Source organism: Mesocricetus auratus, unplaced genomic scaffold (genome assembly GCF_017639785.1).
Source record: "Mesocricetus auratus isolate SY011 unplaced genomic scaffold, BCM_Maur_2.0 Super-Scaffold_100707, whole genome shotgun sequence".
NCBI classification, from domain to species: Eukaryota; Metazoa; Chordata; class Mammalia; order Rodentia; family Cricetidae; genus Mesocricetus; species Mesocricetus auratus.
The window spans coordinates 4,905,026-4,928,847 of NW_024429269.1; the positions used below are offsets into that span (position 1 = coordinate 4,905,026).

The window sequence follows — 23,822 nt, forward strand, 5'->3', positions numbered from 1 at the left end:
GGGACTCCCTCAGCAGCCCCTCAGTTTCCCAGAAGCTCCAAGCACGTAGCTGTGACACTTTAGAGATGCTGACCCTAGCTCTAGGCTGTCAGGCTAGCTGAGCCTCAGTCTGCCTTCCTGAGAAAAGGGTTGGTTGATACTATGCATCTTTTCATATATGCTCTCTGACTGTTGGTGCGCTGGGAAGACACAGCACTCTTGATACTCTGCCTCTCCAGATTCTCGTGGTCAGCTTCTTCAGATCTCTCCACGAATAAAAACCTGGGAGTGACTTCCTGGAGCCCCTCCCAGGCGCCTGCTGTCTGCTTTTTGTGCTGAGGTGCCAGCCTTCATTCTGAGTAACCTGGTGGGACATCTGAACCCTAGAAAGCTTCCTTCCCCAGACAAGCGAGCGCCCGTCACAACCAGCAGAGCTTTTTGGAGAAAGTCCCGTTTAGACAGGCCCATGAGCAGCGCCCTCCTCACCAAGTTGTGGGAGGGACAACCCAGGTGGAAAGGCCTTCTTCCTACTCCTACATGCTTCTCTGCAGTGGTTGGGGGGGGGGTCACGCTGCAAGGTCGCCTCTTGTGTCTCACCGTGTGGCTTTGTTTTAATTACTGTCTCTGGATAGACTCAGAGGAAGCCTGAACAGAGCTCAGTGAGATGACTCAGCTTAGGGGAACCTTTGATCCACTCCCTTCATGTGAAGTAGTGGATGCGCTCTGGCTCCCTCCAGCCTCAGTCTCCTCCAAGAAGCAAGCAGGAGAGCAGGGAGATGGGAAACACAGAGATGGGGAAGGTGAGGTCCTCCCATGAGCTGGCTGTAGGCCACTGCCAGCTGGGACCTGAGCACACAGTCAGTTTCTTTCTACCCAGCTCAGAGATGGAAGGCAGCTGTCAGGTCTGTGCTCTGGGCCCCATGGGTTGAAGACCGCCCTGAGCCTCTCCATCCTCTTCTGAGATGTTGGTACCACTAGAACTTGCAAAATCTGCAGACTGGGCTCAGTGCAAAATGCAAACACTGGGTTCTTGGTTTTAAAAAGAAAAGGTTCCTAAGCATTTCAGGGTGGTGACTGCAGAGTATTAACAAGTGAAGGTCTCTGTTAAGTGTGTAGATCACTGAGGGGATCTGAGGCTTAAACAAGGTAACAGCTGTTAGCACTGTACCTAGCATACAAGAGGCCTAGTTAAAACTACATTTAAAAGGTTGCAAAGTGGATGGGACATACTGATAAGCCCACATTCACAGTTTCACCTCCTCACTGAGCTATCACCTGTAGGCCCTTGACCTTTTGGGTGACCTGAATCATCTCTGCTCTTTCCAAACCTTTCCTTGGAAGCCAAATGACCCCGGTATCTGAAGAGGCCCAGAGGATTTCTTCTTTCCTCTATAACCGGGTATAGGAGTTGGCCTGGAATGTTACCCACACAGGCCTGGGGAGGTGCCAGGAGAGAGGTTCCCCATCAACTGCCCACTTAGCTAACTCTGTCCTGAGCTGGTAGCAAAATGCTGAATGGGTGTTTGCGGCAGGTGCCATCCCTGGGGCAACTTTGAAGTGGGCAGAATGGCAGCAAGGCCCTCCTGTCTTTCTTGATATACTGGGGTATTCTGGAGCCTGGGCTCAGGAAGAGCCCCCTGACATGCCAGGCAACACCTAACATAGATTCTCCTGGAGCGGTAAGCCCAGAGCAAAGCAGAAAGCCAAAGGGCATTCTCAGACCTGGGGCCAAGGCATCGGGAGAAAGTAGACACTCCCAGAATCCCACCAGGCACATGGCGGACACCCCATTAATAGCCAGGACAAGCCTTGCTGGTGTACCCGCCTTCCTGAAGAAATGATGTGTGGGCCTGGGGACACACTCTGCATACAGGAATACTGTTCAAACATGCTCCCTGGTTTCCAGGATAGCACAGGATGCTTTGCCAGCTGTGAGCTAATTCCTAGGCTGCTGGAGGAGGTGGGTGGGTACAATTCCATCCGTCAGCCAACACCTCGTCTCATTAGGAGCTAACTTGTTCGTCTGGAAAGCCTTTAAGCCCACTTCCTCAATATGCTCCCGGGCAGAGGAAGACTAGGGGTCTGCTGGCTAACGCTCTCCTCCACTCATTCCTCTGGAACCCATCATTTCCTCTTCAGGAGATACAGCCTAAACGCCCCCACCCCGTCTCTCCTGCCCCCTTAAATCCCATGACTTTGTTCAGTTGTTTCTTCCTCCCGCCCTTCTCTACCTCAGTTCTCAGGGACTTGAGGTCTTTCTTCTTCCAGAAAACTTCTTTAATCTTTGCTGGCTGAGTGGTGTGTTCTGGTGACGACAGTACACAGGAAAACAATGATGTCACCATAAGATTAGCTAACACTTACTAAGGGTAACTAGAGCAGGAGTCATTCTGACAACTAAGCCTGTCCTGACACAGGAATGCATGTAGAAGCCAATGATACACAAATTATTGTTCCCATTGTACATATGGGGAGACTGAAGGCCCAGTTAGGTGTGTCACTTGCCTAAGGTCACAGAACTAGTCAGTGGTGAAGTTGGGACTGGAGCCTCCATGTCTGCATCTAAGCTATCTCTTAATGGCTGGGCTTCTTGCCCCCTCTTAGAATATCACATTTATATCAGGCTCTTCTTTTTTATAAGGCTTATTTGTATTTTATGTGCATGGGTGCTTTGTCTGCATGTGTGCAGTGCCTGAGGAAGACAGAAGAGGTTGTTCTATCTCCAGGGAGTGGAACTATAGTCGTTAGCAACCATACAGGTGCTTGGAGTTGAACTTGGATCCTCTGGAAGAGCAGCCAGTGTTCTTAACCACTGAGCCATCTTTCCAGCCCATACCAGGGCCTCATGACAGTCTCCTCCATGCACTGTGGTGTCTACAATGTGAACCAGTACTTTGGTCCTGAATCCAGAACTTAGCACAGTGCTGCCCTCTGTAATCAACCCAGAATGAATGGGCACTGTAACAGGAAAAAAAGACCCAGAGACAGATTTTGGAGTTCAAGCTTCCAGCTGAAAATCAGAGAAGCAAAGCAGCCAAGCGAGTAGATCTTACCTCTATCCAGCTGAAATGGCAATCCTGTCTCCATGAATCCCCAGAGGCAAAAGCTCTCAGTTCCTGTCTCCTCCTGCCTTTTATTCCTTTCTCTGTCCAATGATATCACTCCTGTCTCCATCTCCCTAGTGCTGGGATTAAAGGCATGTGATCCCAGGTCTGAAATCACCTTTGTGTGAGCTGTTTCTTTTAGGACTGTATTGATTTTGTGTAGTCAGTGTGGCCTTGGAATAACAGAGATCCATCTACCTCTTAATCCTGAGTCCTAGGATTAAAGGTGTGTACCACCACCGCCTAGCTTCTATAGCTAACTAGTATGGCTGGCCTTGCATTCTGAACCCTCAGGCAAGCTTTAATAAATCATAAGTAATATATCACCTCAGGCACAGAGAGCAGACCCCGTCTCTGTGGTCTGCACTTGCTCACATGTGTGCCAGTTGAATGGGCTCAGAGAAGCAGAGGTGCGGCTCCTGGGCTTCCTGTGGACACTACCTGTCCTCAGGAGATGCCACACCTACCCCTTCCCTGCCCCGACTGGTAAGCACCCGTATGGAACTATGTGTGTACACCTGTGCTCCTGGACACATCCTCCTCCACCCCCTTCCCCAGGACAGCAGGAGCAGACTCAGCTTGTGCCATGTCCCGAGACTGAACTGACAGAGGGGACCTCCTTAATGCTCAGCATTGTATGGGGTCATTTTCACCTGGTACCTTCTGTCTTCCAGAAAGACCGGTCCACTTTGCCTTGAGGAGCCTGATCTCCCAGTTCCCAGGGCACTGACAGTCCCTCTCAACCTCAGGTATAGTCACATTACTTTCACTAAGTGAATGAGATCACTCCCAACCCCCAACTGGCCCTACTCCCAGCAGCCTGGGGTTACTAAGGGCCTCTTGCTATCCCAGGGAAAGCATTTTTCTAGGGTATGACCCCAAGCACACAAGACAGTTTGAGATCCCCAATTAGACCTTGTTAAGAGCCCAACTGTTGTGGGACACTGTACTCAGGGCATGCCAAGACTGCTGCCTTCTTGAATTCTAAGCAGCTGATCTTACCCACAGAACCCATACAAGACCGGGCTCATTAATATCCCTTCGCGGGAGGAAGGAGCTCACCAGGCCCCACCTTTCCTGAGGCATAAAAGCAGTTAACAGTTGCTAGGGGAGGCGTGCATTTTCTTCTGTGGTGTAGAAGGAGGCCATGTTCCTACAGGTAACTCCAATTGTTACCTAATGCCGTTGGTTCACTAAGCTAGCCTTGGGAACTTCATCTCTTTAGTCTGTCATTGGTTCCTCACCTAAGGAGGACAGACATTTGTTCACTTACCCAGGACCTACAACCTAGGCTTTGATGATACAATCTTTTAGATTCTCCTCTGGGACCTGTTTCCCGCTAGATTACTAACAGTTGTAACTGGATAGCAGAAGCACATATTAGGGCAAGGAAGGAAAAAAAAAAACATGGCAAACGCTTGCTGGTGTTTAGCTTTTGTTTGTTTCTATGCCTTCCTTTGCTGTCTGTTTTGTGGAACCAGAAACAAGTCAGACACATTTTGTGTTTGGGACCACAGGACCAGCCCCAAGTTCCCTTCTTCTGCCAAGGCCCTGACTATTAGATTTGAGCATGTGACTTGAGCTTGACCAATCAGAAGCTCAGGCCTGGACTCCAAATCTGGAGTGTGTGAGGCCCAAAGGAAGAGCCGATGAGAATTCACAGGTGGTCACCCGGGTGCCAGTCCCAAGACAGTTGTGAAATGCAGAGGTCTCTTAGTCAATGGTCTCTACTAAATAAGCAGGGGGCTGGTGTTGGCCTCTGTTCTTCGCTGCATCTGCCTGATGCCTTCCTTGGCCTTTACCTCCTCTCATCTACGACCACTGCCCAATATCCCTCCAACTGTGCTGCTTTCTGTCACCTACATTCAGGAGCCCTGGCTAGAGTGAGGGCTGCTCAGCTCATTTGCATGGGCAACAAATCCAATTGAGAGCCAAGCGATGTTACGAAATGTTATGACCACCCACATTTCTATGTGTCCCTTAGAGAGAGGCACGGTTGAGAGCTAACAGGATGAGCTGTCACCTTCTTCTTAGTAAATTCTTACTGAGTCTGTCTGCATTCAGAGCTGTTTCCAAATTTACAGCCGACCACAAGCAGCACTTGGTGAGGACAGGGTAACAGTTCGCCATATGTAGCTTTTTACACTACTTCTACTTCTTCTAACAGAAATGTCACCCAGGGGTCATTGTGAGCAAGAGGACATGCTCTGGGCCTTCCCTAATGGATAGCAGCAGGATGTCCAAACCGAGGCAAGCATTCGTATGTCTGGACATCCTAGACAGCTGTTTGGAGGTGTGCCGCTCTATGCTACCTCAGCAAGGTGACAATCCCCATAGCAAGACTTGCCCAGAAGTGGCCCTACTGCTACAGTTCACCTTCTGTAGCTAGTCAGCAAGGATTTGAGCCTCCTGCAGCCTCACACTAGTAGGGTATTCTTCAGATTAACACCTCATGTCACCTGAAAACTTCTCCTGCTGCCTGAAAGAGGTACAATGCCCCTAGTGCCCTAGGTTGACTTTACAGGTTGGAAACAACAATATCAAAAAACCTGTGTCACAAAAACCCAGTCCAGGAACACTGACAATGGGCTGTGATTGTCACTCAAGGAAAGAGGCACATTATTGAGAACATAGGAACAGATAGGAGTGCCAGGCTCAGGACAAGCAAAACATCAAAGATGATAGTTCCCAAGACTTTAACACATTTGAGCCTCAATTGATCTGACTCTACGGGGTCTCCCAAGGCTGAAGAGGCTGGTTCTTGGGAACAGGGACCTACTGGGGAAAACTGGAAGTTCTGTATTTTCTGCTAACATCCCACTAATGGCTATTGTACCCCGACACACCTCCCCCACTGATGCCTGCCATACTCCAACACTCCTGACTCCCTGATGCCTGCCATACTTCATACCTCGACACTCTTCACCTTAGGCCTAAGACAGTCTCCTCAGTGGCCCCTTCCTTGCCCTTGGATGTTCCTCTGGGACCCCACTAGTTGTGATCCTTTATCTTCTTCAGTACACTTTGGCTCCTGCCCTTGCAACCATGCTTCTAGGTACTATTTATTCACACCGTCAAGCTTCTAATAGCTACCAATACCTATCAAGCCAGGCACTCTGAAGACAGAGCATTTCACAGTCCCAAGGACCCGTGACTGCATAGTGTGATCATCCCATTATATGAAGAAACAGAGGCGCAGAGATGAGAAAGAACTAGCAGGACACGGGTTGGCACTGGGTAGCTGTGAAGAGGGCAATACCAGCAGGGCAACAAGGCTGAGCCTGAAGTCAAGGGTTAGGCTCTCTCCCTCGTTATATAGCTCAACAGGACAGGACTCATATATCATATGGCAGACAATGTCCTGGAGATAGCTAAATCTGTCCCAGATCTGTGCTATCCAGTGATGCTGTCTCCATCTGGAGGACCATCTTGACTGTGACTATAGGCCATCTGGATACAAGGAAGGTTGGTCAGGTCTAGACTACACTGTTGGGCAAAGCGAGTTGGGGACTGAGTGACCTGCTTAAGGTGACAGCCCACGGCCTTCTTCCACATTCCTTGGGGCTGCTGTGCTGTTTTCTAGAACATACCATCTGGACAGGGTTGGTTTCTTCCTTTCTGACTCCCACCCATGTAGAAAACTTTCCGTCAGCAGGCATTACTTAGACATTTTAGAGAAGCTTCTGGAATGAAGAACTGGCCACACTATGGATCACGCTCCCTTGGAAGCTGACTTTTCTTAGCAAGGCAGGTATAAGGAAGGTCTTCAGTGAGTCTGACTTTCACACCCCAACATTGTCGGGGTGCCCAACACTCTACTGCAGGAGCCAGGCCAGGCTTGGCCAGTGGACAGAGGCTCACATTGTATACAAGGAAGTCACTGCTCCTCGGATGAGTGTGCCTGCATGTCACCAAGCAGCAAACTCCATCAGAAAGTTGTGACCTGACTAAGGACAGTGTCTTTGGCCTCTTAATCAACATACTAGGGCAGGCAGCTCCCATAGCACCTTCTGTTTCTACTAATAGGCTGTACTCTGAGGGGTCTCCAAGGCTGCAGAGGGAAGGACAAAGTGGGACAGCCTGCACGCACCGTCCTGTCTCTTATTCAGGTCTGGGCTCCTCGGAGGATGAAGCTGTCATAGATCCATTCAGTGGACTCTACAGTTTTCTCAGGTGGCAGAAGAGTCATAGGTCTGGGCTTCCTGGGGCGGGCAGGCTTATCTGCCCAGGTTTAATCATAACCCTGATGTTTATCTTACATGGGGGTGGGGCGCTCCTACCCACCTCACTCAAGCTGGAGGTGTGGTCTGTAATATGGCCATCCATGCTTGGCAGCTGTGCCTCAGCACTGCCAAGCTGGGGACGAGAGGAGGAGATACAGTCTCCCCCCCACACCCTTATCCCTGGAGCTAATCACACAAGCTGGGCACTGCCCAGAGCCCTTTTCCTCCTCCTTGGAGTTGCCATGGTGACCAAAGCAGGAGGGACACCCGCTGATCTGGCCCTCTGCCTGTCATCTTTCCTCTTCCCAGGCCCATTTTTATTCCAGTTCCTAGTCAGTGTTGTTGGGAGCACCTGAAATGGGGTGCCTCTGGCCACAGGGGCAGGGAGGGAGCTATTGTGCTGGTGTGTGTGTGTGTGTGTGTGTGTATTGTTGTTGTTGTATTGTCTCTGTATTTATATGCATGTGTGTGAATGGACTTCTCTCTCTCTTTCTCTCTCTCTCTCTCTCTCTCTCTCTCTCTCTCTCTCTCAGGAGGGGGGTATGGTGGCCCTACTGAATGTGAGTGAACAAGGTGTCTACCCAGGGTAGCCATGTGGGTGCTACCTGGATAATTCCTTTCTGCAACAAAGCACCATGATAATCCGTTCCTTCCTTCCAAAAAGGCTAGTGTCTACCTCCGGTCTGGGGTCCTCCTCTGTAATCAGGCATTGCTGTGGGGACACTGGAGCTTAAGGATGGTCCCGCCACACCCATCATGCCATCCTGGACAAGCCACACGGCTCTTGGAACTTGTAGGGTATAGGAGCTGACTTGTGCCTATGTGTAGGAGACTGACCAAGAGGCAGTCCTGATGCTAGGCCCGAGTCCTCCAGTGTGGGAGGAGAGGACGATGGCACAGGGTTCAATATAAGTCACAGGGGAGGTGAGGCTCCAGCAGCAGCATGGGCACATTCTCCCCTTGGGATGCCACCATTTCAGAGGGAGATGGAGATAAGAGCTCTCTGGGGCAGGCTCAGCTTGGGGATAGGGAGAAAGGCATAGGCTCCAAGCCCGAATGCCTGGAGCGACGTGGCCCAAGAGCTGCTACTGAGCTCTCAGTGGGCACACTGACTGTCTCACTGGCCTCTGCTTCCTTCTGGGACAGCTTCTCGGGTTATAGCAGCCAATGGGCTGGCAACCACATTTTGGAGCCACAGGCAACAGAACCCACTTACCTGTGTTCTCTCAGGGACCTTCACCTGGAAAGGCTTGGTTTGTAGTGTCCTGTTTTAATGGTTGCCCCTCCACTCAGGATTCAGTGCTTCTATCTGCACACCTGAAATAAGATCGTCCATGAACATTTTCAAAACACACTGCTATATATAAACTTTTTTCTGTGGTCCAGGCTAGAGAAACCTTCCCAAGTGTAAGACCCCATAGAAACCCCAAACTGGAGATGTCATGAGATTGACCCAGAGTCACATGGCTCCATTAGTGGGGCTGGCTAGACTTGCCTGAACTTCAATCTTTGGACTCTAAGCAGAGTCCTGCTTCCATTGTCTAAGAAATGGGAAACCTTTTTTTTTGGGGGGGGGGAGTCGCACTGAGACACTATTAGGGAAGAATCTATAAAAATACTTGCAAAGATCTTTGCAAATGCAAAGTGCTAGGTCAGTCCTAAATCACTAATAGGCTTGGGCTCCACAGGCCTCCTGCAAGATGCTTATGAGTTTGCTTTCATTTTGCCCAAGGAAAAAAGTTGCTGAGAAAACTGCCAAAAAAAATGTGTCTCCCTATGTGTCTGGGAGAGGCCATGGCTCCCAGGATCCAGAAAGCTAATTTACATCATTCCTAGAGGGAGGGTGGGAAGCATAGGGTTACTGCTAGGAGGAGGGGGGTCCATGAGGACACCCAGACTCCTCATTATGTCCCCTTCACAGCCCTGGGCTAGGGCCTCTCTGGCAAGAGTAGAGGAAGATTCCGGAGAGGCAGAATAATGGGGTGGAATGGAGTCTTGAGAAATGAAGAGAAAGAAGGCGGTCCTCCTTGGAAGGAGGATCACTGATAAGGCATTCTGTTACTGTCCCGGCCATCTGCCCCATGTGACCACAGAACTCTCTCCAAAGACCACAGTGGCTCCAAGGAAGCAAACGCAGAGCAGCCTCTGGAGCAATGTGTGGCTGTAAAAGCAGAAGGCAGCTGGGTGTGTATCCCAACTACAGGAGCAGCATACGCGTCCCAGGAAACTCACGTACCACTTCACAATTAAGGACATGGTGGCCCACTAGAAAATGTCCCAAGTGCCATTTGTCCTGGGCCCCCAAACAAGGCAGTTAGGCCTATTCAAATCCATGATAACAGGCTCCAACTTCAAATAAGCAAAATCAACGAAGTCTGGTTCAAGTGGGAATCCATTCTATTTGTTTTCTGTTTCATTCTGCAAGCTCCCAAGGACTTGCTAGAATTTCTTAAGAGGATTCCTGGTGCACAGTCGTATCTCCACACCTGTACACTCTATTTGGGTATGCTGACTGCTCAGGGGTTGGAGGGTCTTGAGGCTTTGTTGTTGTTTTATTTTGGGTTTTTTTTCTGAGTTTGGATGGAACACAGTGAAGGGTGCAGTGGGGTTACAGCTGGTCTGGTCTAAGTCAGGCTGGAAATATCCAGGGTGGCCTGTAGCTGCTTGCAGGAGCCCACACTGGGGTATGGAAAGAATCTTTGCTCTAAGTGACTGAAGGCAGAAGAGAATGTGGGTTGTGTGACCCGGCACCTTATTGTGTCATCAGAAGCTTCATCTGATGGGCCACTTCAGGAGGGAATCTGGTGCTTCAGATAGATACAAGACAGTCAGGGATGGGGCAGGCAGAGATGGTGGAGCCTGGTCACCAACCACCTCTGTTATGGTTGATGATTTTCCTAACGTCTCAGGCTTTAGGGTCATAAAACAGGATCATAGGAAAACCAACCTGATGGTGGGGGGGGGGGATTGTGTGTGTGTGTGTGTCTGTGTTGTGTGTCTGTGTTTTACTAGTGACACCTCAGACTGGACTGCCACCCCTGCCCTTGACTGGGCCTGGGTGGTGTTCTCCTTGGCCTGTCCCCTGGGAATGCAGCTTCCCAAACACTAACACATGACAAAGAGTCTGTATGTGCTAAGATGGGCAGAGAACTAACTTAATGTCACCCTTTACTCTGTGCAAATCACATCAACTCCTCAGCAGCCTTGACCAGGTTCTTTGCTCCTTGAGGGTAAGCCCACCTTTACAAGTATCCTCCACATGATGCTGTTCTTGGTCCTAAAAGGCTTTGCAGATAGAGAGATAGGTGTTCTGGGTGCTTTCACCAGGCCAGCTGCCCCAAGTGCATTCAAATGGCGGCTCCTCCCATGGCTCACTGAACGGGAAATCCCCACCCCTCCTGGTGGCAGCCGTGCAGGTGCGCTTTCTCTGGTAGCACGAGCACACAGCAATCAGCAAAGCAAGCATGCTCTTTTTCTGATCTTTTTTGAAGACAGAGGTATTCCAGGGGGGGTGGGTTGATGAATGAATCTGAGAGACAGATGGACTTGAAAGGTAAAAGTGTCTAGCAGGTACTCCAAGGACGGGTGGTCTGGGTGCCAAGATGCAGATGGCTGGTATGTCAGAAAACCTCCAGGACAGGCTCCCAGGAGCTGCTGGAGCTCTTCGGAAGTAAACACATCAAAAGATGCCTTCATGTGGGCAGAACTTGCTGTCAGGTTTGCTTTTATTCAAACTGGGTAACAGGCTTGCAGCCACCTTCTGCCATGTTTTCAGCAACCAATCAAGAAGACCAATGAGGCGACAGCACAGCCATCTCTGAGCCTGAAGCGTCTACCTCTCTGACTACTTGGTTTGGTCAGACTCATGACTGTCTTATGTCCCCAGGGATCAGCACCTGTACATGCTCAAACGCTAGGCATTTGATGTCACTTCTGACGTGGTGGTAGATAAGGGAAAGCCAGGCTCCCAGACCTGGTCATACAGGTCCTCACCAAAACTTTCTCAAGGTTTCTACACCCACCTTCCCATGCCAGGACCTTCCAGCTACCGCTGTCTGTCCCCTGGAATCCCCAGGCACTGATCAGAGGCTCTGCTGACTTTCTTGGAATGAGGAAATCCAGGCTGGCCTTTAAGAAGTGGGACAGTGGCCACTGCATAGGCCGAAGCCTGGACTCATGCAAGTCTTGGCCTTCAACCTGGAAAATGAGATTACAGGTCCCATGTAACACACCCTGGAAGGGAGTTCTGGGGACCCACTACCAACCTGTTCCCACATTTGGATCAGGGTATCCTGAGAAGAATTTATAGCCCCAGTGAGGAAGGGGGGGCTCAGCCTACCACTCTGAGGTGAGAACTAGAAGCCTATCCCATCCGTGGCACCCTGGAAACACCTCCATGAAGGTCTGAAGATCGTACCACCTGTCAGGGGCCTCTCGGAAAGGCTGAGGCAGGCAGAGGGCCCAATGAGGGAGAGCTGCCTTAGTGAACAGCCCCCCTCCATGCCCATGGGCCTCAGGGCTACTATCCACAGAGCTGCCTGCCCCCAGGTGATCTGCCATGGTGGCATGGTAGAGGGGAGAGGGTGTGGTACTCAGGAGGACAGGGTGGGGACAGGATAGGAAGGGTGGGATAGGGTAGTATAATCTCTGACCCCTACTGTCCTCCTCCCTCTCCTTTCCTTTGCTCTCTCCTTAGAGAGAAGTGGGATCTGTCACTAGAGAGAGAATTGGTCCTTAGGAGGCAGGACAGCTGGCCCAGGTCCCCAGATGCTGTCAACCCAGCCTTTATGGAAAGCTTAGCGGCTACAAGTGACTGATTTGCAAGGCCCATCTGCCTCTTGCAGCTCAACTCTAGCCTGTTTGTCTACCCTTCTTGTTTCCTATGAACTCAGCCAGTGTCATCCTTCTAGGTCTCCTTCATAATGGCTGTCTTCCTTCCTCCTCACTGACCAGAGTGTGAGATTCTAGTTGCTTCTTTTGTCTTTTTGTGAGAAATGGTCTCATGTAGCACAAGCTGGCCTTAAACTTGCTAGGTAGTGAAAACGATGATCTTGAACTTCTGATCTTCTTGCCTCCAACTCCCAGGTGCTAGGATTACAGGCATGGAGCCCAGTTTATGCAGTGCTGGACAACAAAGGCAGGTCTTCCTGTCTGCAGGGGACTTTCTCAGGCCATGAGACAAGCCCCTGCAAACTGTGATTTCATGTGGGCGTGCATGGTCTCTTCCTGTCTCTGGGCCATGGTGGATTCCCTGGCCTCCTGAAGCGATCTTTCTCTACAACCAGTTCTGGAGTGCAGGAAATTAGGCACATGGATATCCTGCCACTTTCCAAAGTCACACAAACTGCTCCAAGTATCTTTGCTTCTCAGACTCCAAACCAAGACTCACACTGTCTCCTCAAAGGATAATTGTAAGGTCAAGTGACCAAGGATGTGATGGGTTCTCAGCAATGAGATCTGTTGAGGCACTCAGGAAAGAGGCACTGTCAGTTTCTATTGCTTGAAGTAGAGCATGTTGCTTGGCCAAGCTCTTGAAAACCACTCTAGCAGGATCCCCCATCCCAAGGATGAGGGTAGGTATCCAAGGTACCTTGGATACCTTGGCTTTGCTGGGACTTTGACCAGTGAATCCCAAGCCTGGTAGGAGAAGAGAGAGAGAAGAGGGAGAGAGGAAAAAGAAGAGAGAAGAATAGGGAGGGGAGGAGAGGGGAGAAAGGAAGGAAGGAGAGAGGAGAGGAGAGGAGAACTCTGGGGTGTGGAAGGGAAGCTATTTTGGAGCCACATCTCGTGAGCACTCTGTACAAGGACCCATTGTCACCCAGGGTTCTCCAGGAATGATAGTCAGATGGTGGGAGGGATGGTGACAGACACTGCTATGAGTGTAAGACAGAAGTTGGGGACACCAACCTAGAGCCAATTCATTTCCCAGATGTTCCCAGGAGGTCTTACCACAACAGAACTGATGCATACTGAAACCACATCTGGGAGAAAGCTGCCCACCCCATCGTAGCCCCCTTGTTCTTTCTGGCCATCCAGGTGTCCAGCTTCATTGCTGAAGTGCTCATTCTCTGAGCAGCATTAGGGTGGGCGGCAGTACCCTTGGGTCTCCCTGGCTTCACTCTTGGAGTACCACAGAGCTAAGTACCCTGGCTCACTTCAGAGTTGGGGATTGCACCCTTCAAGCCAGAACTCTCATATCCCTTAGAAGTGTAGGTGTGTGGGGGGGGGCGGGGGTCACTAGCCTAGATGAGTAGTCCTGAACCAGAGTCCCAAGGGGTTCCTCCCTCTCAGATTAGAGACTCTCAAATCCCCACTGGGAATCATAGCCCTACAAGGGTCAACAGAGAGCTGGGACCCGAGGCATGAAGTCCACACTTGGCTCCTCCACGCCTTCCAAAGAGGCCTGAGACCCCAGGAGCAAATGGGAAGAGACCACGCAGTCTTATGGCGGTGTCTCCCCTTCAGGGCTGTGGGATCCAGAGCCTCCTACTGCCCGCCCTGAAGACCTGGGCGCCCGAGCTCCGGACCAACCCGCACCGCCGCGAACCCACCTCTTGCGCCCCAGTCGCGTCGCCAGAGCTGTCGTGGTTCCCGCAGCCAGCCCGCGCCTACCCTCGGCGCTCTCGGCTCCCGCCTTCCGAGCTCCCAAGCACGGCGAATTCACCGCACGGTTCTTTTTTGAAGGGACGTTCTTTTGCATTGCGTCAGGGCGGTTGCCTGGCGACCACAGAGCTATTCCGCCGCCAGCCTCTCGGCGCCGCCGCCCGCCTCCCATTCAAGCCCGGCAGGTTGGCCTCCCAGTACCGCTGGTCCGAACGTGCCCGGGTCCTAAAGACCCCCTATTCTCCCTCCCTGTGCAGGGCCCATTCCAGCTAGATGTTCTCGAGAAGCCTCAGACGAAATCAAACCCAAACATTAATTTTTTTTCCATTAAGACCAAAGCCAAGAGAGTTGTGTCCCGTCTCGCTTAGCCCCCCACCTCCACCCCCAAGCATGGCAACGTGGCTTTGCCACTGTCAGCAGTTCGCTGAGGGAGTGGGCAGGGAAACCCGGCTGCACTCCACCCACGAAAGGCTTGGGTTCTTGATCCCAGCCCCAGCCACCAAGCCAGACCAACTGCCACGGGTTCGCACATGTCACACCATCACGGGACTCTTGCTGGGTGGGCATTTGCGGGCAGCTCTGGCTTAGCTCTCAAATGAGAAAACAGAGTCCAGAATGTTAAGGGGAAAGATCTGTGGGTAATGCCGCTGGGTCTGACATTTGCCCCATTAGCCACTTGTACCTCATTCTCTCTCGAGTCATGTTGGTGTGGTTTTTAGGGGATGAGCTTTGCCCTTTCCTGCTGGCTATAGAAGCACTCACTTTAGGTATGACCTTCAATACCCGGCATACCTCTCCCCACTCACCACTCGTCAGCACTCTGGGAAGACTGGGTTATGAGTGTGGACAGCAGTATGAAGAGTATCAAGTAGCTAGTTAGCTAGGTGCCACATCTGTCACGGGAGTGCGCCTTGTATGTCAGCAAATGATGGCGGATAGGTGTTAGCGGACTTGTTTGAGCTCAGTGTACGCTGAGAGCCTCATGGAAGAAGCAGCCCATCAGTGGTCTGCCGCATATCCAGAACCCAGAAGGGTATAAGATAGGAGCCTTAACTTCCCACTGCTATCTGAGGATCACCCTTTCATATTTGCCATTTGTATCTACAGTGAGGCAACCAGGAGAAACTCCACCCTTTACTTTTGAGGTTTTAAAATTGAAACACAAAATGTCCTGCCTCTCACCCTTTTCCTGGATTGGCTTTCCACCAATCCAATAAAGACATATTAATATCTTGTAAATACAAGGCTTTTGGCTCATGAGGGCCACCTTAGATAAAAGACCTTGACCTTGTCAGGCTACTGAGGTGGGTGGTGACACCCCTCTCCTCTCCACAGGGCAATTAGGATGCCAAGTCCTGGACCAGAGTCTATCAGCTTCTGCCAGCTGCTCCTGGAAGAGACTTTTCCCACCAAATGATACTATGGCTCTCAAGACGAGCTAGGAGGTGGCTGCCATTGGTGCTTTCCTCCTTATCTCTCAGAGCGATCTGTTCAGCAACAAGGCTGGCTCCTATTCTCTAGGGAGCCCATTAGGTCCACTTAGAGGCCAGCAATCCTAGGCATGGTGCATACAACTTGTTGCTAGGGAGATAATTGACCAAACATTCACTTTGTTGCTGGGGTCAAAAAAGGGACAGATGCCTTCCCAGCCCAGGTAAGAAGGTGAGAAGGCTTCATGGAGTGCTGGGGGTGGGAAGGAGAACTGGAGAGAACGAGAAGAAACTAGTTACACACAGAAGAAGAACAGTTTGACTGAGGTCAGAGTATAGGTGTCAGGGGCTGAGCTGTGGTTTGTGGCACAGTCCCCAGGACAGCAGGATTAAAAAGGGAGGTCACAGCTTTTGCTTTAGGAGTAGTGAGACAGGAGGCCTGTGATCAGGTGACTTTCTCTTCAAAGGAGGAACAAAGCAAAGGACATGCAAGGTTCTGATGGGGGCGAAGACAGTGTCACCTTTGTTTTTCCTGAGTTGAAGATGCCAACAGGGTGGCAGAGAGGAGGGACTCAACAAGGATTCAGGAGTTAGGAGCACCTGGGTCATGTCTTGGCCCTGCTAGTGTTTGGTGTGTGGGAGCAGTCACCAAAGTCCTTTGATAGGCAGTGGCTTTGTGGGTGAATGGAAATGATTTCCTTGATGTTGATTTGTGGGTAAGAGAACTCCCAGGGTGCACATGGTAGCACTATCCTGGGCCAACTCCAGATCAAGTGACTGCAGGCTCATGAGGTGCCTCTCACAGCCCCCATCTCCTTTTTGCCCTACCTTCTGGGCAGCAAGACCCAGGCAGTTCCTGGGGAAACAGTTGTGTTTGTGACTGGGGAGATGGCTCAGTCTGTAATGTTCTTGCTTATAAGAAGGAGCTCCTGGGTTCAAACACCAGAACCTGTAAAACAAACAAAAAACAAAAACCTCTGTGTGTGTGTGTGTGTGTGTGTGTGTGTGTGTGTGTGTGTGTTTGGCTATTCCCCTGCCTGGCCTCTTATCTGGTCTCTAAAGACTCAGATGGAGGCTGAAAAGCAAAACTGGGGAGTTCCTTTGCCCAATTTAACTCCCCAGGTTGGGAAAAGAGAGAGGAGAGAGTTTGCCTTATTTCCCCTGTCCCTCTGAGTTCCATGGTCTAAGACTGTATGGACCCCACACGATGTGAAAGCAGAGGGAGTCTGGCCTTTGAGGTTCTTATAAATGTATATTTGTCAAGGCAGGAGGGAAGAACAAACCTTATTTCAAAGTTTATTAGTTTGATTTATAATGTTCAAATATTTAGACACATGGCGCGTGGGCCTCCTTCATTGCGTTTGCTTTGGGCCTCTCAAATGTCAGGGGTAGGCGTGATTCCAGCCTGTGTTGCTCGTTTGTTTAAGGAACAGATGACACAGCACCCTGTGCACAAGCCTGGGCTGTCACTATCCTCCCTTCCGGCCTCTTGGAGCTTATTCTTCTCTCCTGTGAACCCTTGTAAGAATGGAAATTGAGAAAGTGTTTCTAGGTCTGGTACTGGCAACTGCACAGAGCTCTCCCCAGCACATACAACATTAGAAAGAGATCAGCAGTCACTGCTGCCAATAGTGCTGTTCATCCTTGATGGACAGGGGAAGCCTTCCAGACATTGTGCATAATCACAGCATAATGAATCCTGGGAAGGAACCAAGAGATCCAGATTCCAGTCCCAACACTGTCGCTAATTAGGTTAGCCCTTTTTGCATCTGGAACAATTGATTTCTACTCTGGCCTCCTCTGACCCCAGTTCTGTGATATTCAGCACCCACTACCTAGGATCCATCACCTTCAAAGGGGCAGGAGGTAGTGCTGAAAACCCTCACAGCAGGATGCTTTTGATGGACAGTGTAAATCTGGACCAACAAGAGGCCCAGGAGTTCTGATGAAGAGAAACCATGTGGTGAGGCCCATGTGAGCATTTGATTTGAGACACTACTGAGCAAAGCAGGAGGTAGGACTGGGAAAGCCTGCATATCGTAGTTGCTGTCTTCATCTTGGTGACTGAATCCAGAACTTCAGGGAGGAAGGATTTATCTGGACTTATGATTCAGAGAATTACAGTCCATCATGATGGAAAGGCATGGTGCCAAGAGTGTGCCAGTCAGAGGTGGTAACAAGAGCTTACAGCATTGACTTCTGGAGTGGCAGGAACAAGAAAGTCATGAGCTTAGACCTGAAATGGAGCTGGGTTATTGTCGGTGACCATACAAGGGGACAAACAGGCAGCACTAGAACTCATGGAACACGGCCGGATGACCGGCAAAGCCACACCTGAGTGAGCCTTGGAAAGGCAAAGCCCCAAGGACTATGTGTCCTGACGACCTCATAGTGTTATTGAGCACAGCTCTGACTGTCGTCTTTACAGTCCCCACACCCCTCATAATCTATGGGTTGTATGAGAATTCTCAAGGGGTTTTTAGGCCCTCACTGGGCAGTGTTGCTGGTACTCAGAATACTAGAGATTGACTTTTTCCAAGCATTGCTGCTGGAGAAGATTAATGATTCAGCCACCACCCTCAGAAAGAATTTAGATGTGTAGAATTGTTAGTAAGGTTAGGTCAAGGTGTTTTTGTTCATGGCTTTGGGGTAGAAAATCTTGGGGAACAATTTAGAGTTTAGAAAGTCACATAGTTGATTGAAGGACTTCTTGAGGTCAAGAAACAAGAACAGTGGCAGCCTGGCTATTGTTAGCTGGCATACCTTTCTTGCTAGGATGGGTTGGTGATGAAAGGTTATAATTAATTCCTTGTACCCATTTCTGACTTCAGCTTTCTGATATAAAAAACTGTATAGTGGTTATGCACCCTGAGGATTTTAAGTAGAGCTGACTGATTTCTTTCATATATAAACTTTAGATTTTTGACTCTTTTAAGATTTCCTATAAAATTACCTTTTGAGATAAATAATAAAGTGATTGATCCTTTCTTTGTAACTGCAAAATGCAGCCTGCCAGCAAAAGAACTGGCTGAGAAAAATACCATGCTTGCTTACACTCTGTTAATCTAGAACAAGTTGCTTGAGTATGGATGTATGTGGGTTCTTGGGACAACTCATTTTTCACCTGTAATACGTAAAATATTTAATCATGTAAGGGATATGGAAAACATGCTGATTTTTTTACTTGTATCTATTGTAATCATTCACTTAAAAATAGAATGTAACCACATAGTAATTTTTACACTGCTTGAAAGATTTGCTGGGGCTTAATGAGATTTTTCTGAGGTATATAGGAAGATTTTTCAGGGGCGGGGGAAACAGATACAAGAGAAGGAAAACACCAAGAAAGATGTAGAAGGAAAGTTAGAAGGAATGCGTCAAGAGAGAGACAGATGGGAAACATCAGAGAAGAAAAAATAAAACAGAAAAAGAACACAGCGCAACCAACAGGAAGAATAATGAAGTAAAGAACTAAGCTTTGGCCTTCACAAAAGTCCTTGTGTGTCTGTCTGTCTAGTAGTTCACCTCCTCTGCATCTCCTCTTCAGTTTCTCTGACCTGCTGAAAGCGCCCTAGGTAAGATCCTGACATGTTGGAGGGTGTGTGTGTGTGTGTGTGTGTGTGTGTGTGTGTGTGTGTGTGTTTCCCTTTTTTACTGGCCAAGAGAGTTAAGTTTAGCCTCCCTCTCTAGCCCCAGAGAATTAAGTTTTACTCCCCGAGACAGAAAAGTCAAGTAGATTGATTCATTCACTGACTGTGTGGATCTTCCTCAATCCCTGAGCTGCTGAAGGCTGGTTCTCACAGCAGCAATAGGCTATTATTCTCAAAGCCTGTCCATAGCAACCTAACTCCAAAGGCCATCTAAGTAGTCAACCTTCCCAGCCCCACCAGCTGGGGACCAAGTCAATTCACATTTAAACCCAAACATTGCTTGTCCAGCCCAGTGCTTTAAGCTCACAGTCAGATAACTTACACAAGCAGGACGAGTCTAGAGCCTACAGTGGAACACTACCTTTATGCAATCCAGGTCAGGGGGACCCAGTGACTTCTCAGTTTCACTCCTGTCCTTACACAGAGCCAGCAGCTGATCAGTGCTGGCAGGTATGGGTCTGATGAGTTGATTTCATCAGTCAGTCCCCAATAATGGGTTTGAGGTGGGTGAGGGGAGAAATTGTTGCCTAATATGATGGATCAACCTAATCATTCTGTCACCAAGAAAATCTAGACATCATCAGGGGATTCAGAGCAGGGTGGAGACCAGATGGTAAGAGATGTGAAGTGTTTGCCCATATCATGTGGAGCAGGAGGGAGTCTGGGGGAAAGGTTCTGTGCATCTTCATCTTCAACCCTGAGTTCTGGGGAGGGTGTGGCCCTGCCTGTGGAGATAGCTACTCCATGCTGGCTCTGCACCTGCCTCTTTCAAATGGGCTGTCTTGAGCAAACCTGTCAGTCTTTATGCCTCAGTATCTACATCTAAACACTAAGGCTGCCTGTCTTCCGATAATCATAAGGTGTGAGAATTAGAATCAGTGGTTAGAAATGCTTAGTGTATCGGTTGACTGGACACAGGCACACAAATAGTGTTCTTTATCTTGTCTGCCATGAAGGCCACCTGAGAAGGGGTGTGGCTTTTTCTCAGTCTAGGTTAATGTCTAACAAGCAAATACTCCCTTAGCTGGCAAAGTAGAGAATGCCTTAGCGGTCTTCTTTGTCCAGGCCTGAGGCGGGCCTGTTTGGATCAGGCACTAGAAACACAGAACGGTATAGAATGAGGTGCTAACAGACATGCCACAGTTTTGGGGTATAGAGCATGAAGCTCTTCCTGGCTAAGAATGCAGCAGCTGATAGTCTAGTAAGGGTCAGCTGCCATTGCACTGACTCATAGTAAGGAGCCTGCCTTTGTTTCTGCTTCACAGAGACCTGGAGTCATAAAAGTGGGATCAAGACACACAGGGATGGGCTTGCTTATCATCCTGGAGACTACAGAGACACTAAGAAGCACAAAGAGGAGTCACCTTAGCAGGGGCCGTCAGGAGTCACCTCCAGCTAATGTTCCGTCCCAGCACAAAGTCAGCCTTCCTTGCACATGGTCCTTCTGAAAGGGGTCAGAGAAAGTGAGGAAGAGGAGGAAAGAAAGGGGGAAAAGACGGGGAAGCCCCCCTTCTACAGTATCTGCCCTCTCACTATTCTCCCCCATTCCAACCTCAGTTTCCCCAGACACTTCTGTAGATATTTCTGCACCCATATACAAATATGCCCATGGTATGGAAGGGGTTGGATTGTCTTTGAAGCTTTCCAAGGGTGAAAAAGCAATTTGTTGGCAGTGCCTCTGTGTGATGGTAAACACTCCTCTTAGCCCCTACTCTCTCCAACCAGCCACCCCAGCCCCAGAGTCCAACCATGTCAAGTACTCAAGTCTATGAGAGCTCAGAGTCTGCAGAATTAGACTCGGACAAACAACAAACATAAACACACACACACACACACACACACACACACACACACACACACACACACAGAAGCCAGGCAGTGGCTAAGATTAAAACACATGTTCTGGGGCTGTAGGTGTGACTGAACCATTAAGAGAGTATACTGCTCTTACAGAGAACCTGTTTTGAGTTCCTATTATTGATGGAGGGAGATTTACAACCAACCTCTTGGGACTCTGATGCCCTCTTATGGCCTCTGAAGTATCTAAATTTTGTGCACAATTCCTAACACACACACACACACACACACACACACACACCTTAAAATAACAAATTAAAGTTCTTTAAAACTCTTGTTTTGAACCTCTTTCTCCAAAAGACTTCTTGTCATTTGCACAACTCACTCACAACCAAACATACATGAATGCATCTATAGTCAGCTGTGTGACTAGACTTTATAAATCTAGTCAGATGTTACTATTTGCAGATACTGGAATGCATGCATTCTCTAGTCTACACACACACACACACACACACACACACACATTACTAACCCTGGATGACCTGTTTTCCCTATCACCCAGGACAAGCTGATACTGAGACATATCCCTGTGGTCATTCCTCTCTCATCTGCTTTCTTGGAATATTTCAAGTTCTGTGAGTTTTGGGATGGTGGTGTATTCACTTGAGCTCTGGAATGTTCATGGGGCCCAGCACAGGGTTGGAATGTGAAAGATGCTGTGTAGGTGAAGTGGTGCATGAATAGTTTGTATTCTTATCACCTGTCTCTGTTTTATTCCACTAAATAAGGCATGGATGGCTCTCTGCTCCTCTCTGTTCCAGAAACATCCATGTCTTCTTATGAAGTACCAGCCTCATGCCTGAGACGTGATGATGAAGGTCGGAATGAACAGAATTGGCTGTATTGGGCACCCGGCTACCAGGGCTTCCTTCAATTCTGGAAAAGTGGGCATTGTTGTCATCACTTACTCCTTCATTGACTTCAATTGTATGGTCTATATGTTCTAGTGTGACTCTACTCACAGACATCTTCAACGGCACAGTCAAGGCTGAGAATGGGAAGCTTGTCATCAGTGGGAAGTCCATCACCATCTTCCAGGAGAAAGATACCACAATCATCAAATGAAGTGATGCTGGTGCCCAATATGTTGTGGAGTCTGGTATCGTCACCACCATGGAGAAGGCTGGGGCCCACTTGAAGGGTAGGACATAAAGGGTCAACATCTCTGCCCCTTCTGCTGATGCCCGCATGCTTGTGGTGGGTGTGAACCATGAGAAATGTGACAATTCACTTAAGATTGTCAGCAATGCTCCCTGGACTACCAACTGCTTAGCCCCCTGGCCAAGGTCATCTGTGACAATTTTAGTATTGTAGTATTGTAGAGCGTCTCATGTCCACAGTCTGTGTCATCACTTCCACCAAGAAGACTGTGAATGGCCCCTCTGGGAAGCTGTGGTGTGATGGCCATGGGGCTGCCCAGAACTGGTGCTGCCAAGGCTGTGGGCAAGGTCATCCCTGAGCTGAGCAGGAGGCTCCCAGGCATGGCCATCCCTGTTCTTACCCTAAGTCTGTCTGTTATGGATCTGACATGGTGCCTGGAGAAAGCTACCAAGTATGATAACATCAAGAAGGTGATGAAGCAGGCATTGGAGAACCCTCTTAAAGGGCATCCTTGGCTACACTGAGGACCAGGTTGTCTCCTGCGACTTTAAATGTGATACCCACTCTTTCACCTTTGATGCTGGAGCTGGCATGGCTCTCAATGACAACTTTGTAATTGGCTACAGCAACAAGGTAGTGGACCTCGTGGTCTCTGTGGCTTCCACAGAGTAAGAAGAACATGAGAATGATGAGAAGCTCTCAGCTGCTGAGGAGTCTGTCTTTTGTTTGTTTGTTTTTTCAAGACAGGGCTTCTCTGTGGCTTTCCTGGAACTAACTCTTGTAGACCAGGCTGGTCTTGAACTCACAGAGATTCACCGGCCTCTGCCTCCCAAGTGCTGGAATTAAAGGCATGTGTCTCCACCGCCCATCCGAGGAGTCTGTCTGTGAAGAGACACCATGACCTCAGCAACTCTAATAAAGAAAACATTTAATGGGGACCGCTCGCTTATAGTTTCAGAGGTTCAGTCCAGAGCTTGGCATCACAGGCAGATGTGGTGCTGAAGCTACAGGCAACAAGAAGTCACTGGTTGTCAACCCCCGGCCCCAGGGAAACGAGCAAAAGAGACCTCAAAGCCCACCTCCACAGTGTCCAATAATGTCCTCCAATAATGTCACACACCTCCTAATAGTGCCGCTCCCTTTGGTTCTTCCAAACTACCACAGAGTCCCCGTCCCAAATCAGCCCCCAACACTGAGCATCTCCTCTCACAGACCCCCCAGAAGAAGGGGATGGGCTTACGGCGCCTCCATGCCTTTGTAGAGGAGTGGGGCTGGGGTGGAGCAGTGAGCTTTATTGATGATGTTTAAGAGAGGAGAGCTGGGGAGATGGGCTGACCCACTTGCAGGAATGTTCTTGGAAGAGCATTTACCAATGAGGTGGGTAGAGGGTAAACTGGGCCTTTTGTCTTCTATGCTAGGAATGAAATGGGGTGAGAGAGAGGCCCAGGGAAGCAGTGAGGAGCTTTCTGGGTCTATCTTACTCACCTCTGCTGTGGAATGAAAGCTAGACGCCCCCACCCTTGAACCGACTATAGGAAGCCAGACACAGATGTCTCCCCTCTCCTTAATGGGCCTTCATGAGCTGCCCTCTTTTCTAGGGCCTAAAAGGGAGCTGTGAATTCCACTGTCTCTGCATTCAGGAGACTGGGAATGGGTAAGCTACGACGCAGTCAGAGAAGGAGAGGCCAAGGCTAGAGAATCGCCTCCTCGCCAGTGCTTCCGGCCTGGCATGGAAGCCACCATGCACCTCGCTGCCCTCCAGCTCCCAGCAGTCATGTTGACTTGTCCCTCCCACGTATTCGCCCCTGGCTGTAAGCTCAGACTCAGGCAAGGGGCTAAGGAGTGTTTCTGCTCTGTAGATATGACTTGGAA

General features: G+C 49.6%; 1 protein-coding gene and 1 long non-coding RNA gene across 3 annotated transcripts in view; one reads left to right on the plus strand and one right to left on the minus strand.

Annotated features, from left to right (window-relative positions):
- Nucleotides 1-13,992, minus strand: part of Fam167a (family with sequence similarity 167 member A) — a 33,820-nt gene extending 19,828 nt beyond the window's left edge. Inside the window, exons 1-3 of one of the 2 annotated variants that reach the window (XM_040740673.1) lie at nt 13,858-13,973; nt 11,329-11,503; nt 8,523-8,623 (exon numbers count right to left, since the gene is read on the minus strand). The gene's annotated coding sequence lies outside the window, so the exon portion shown is untranslated. Of the gene's footprint in view, nt 1-8,522; nt 8,624-11,328; nt 11,504-13,857 lie in introns of both variants that reach the window. The other variant, XM_013117203.3, reaches the window with a different exon arrangement.
- A 57-nt stretch (nt 13,993-14,049) lies between these two features.
- LOC121137854 lies at nt 14,050-22,882 on the plus strand. The gene is made up of 4 exons (XR_005875125.1): nt 14,050-14,094; nt 15,245-15,563; nt 18,857-18,914; nt 21,611-22,882. It is a non-coding gene; the product is annotated as an uncharacterized LOC121137854 (long non-coding RNA).
- The last annotated feature ends 940 nt before the right edge of the window (nt 22,883-23,822 follow it).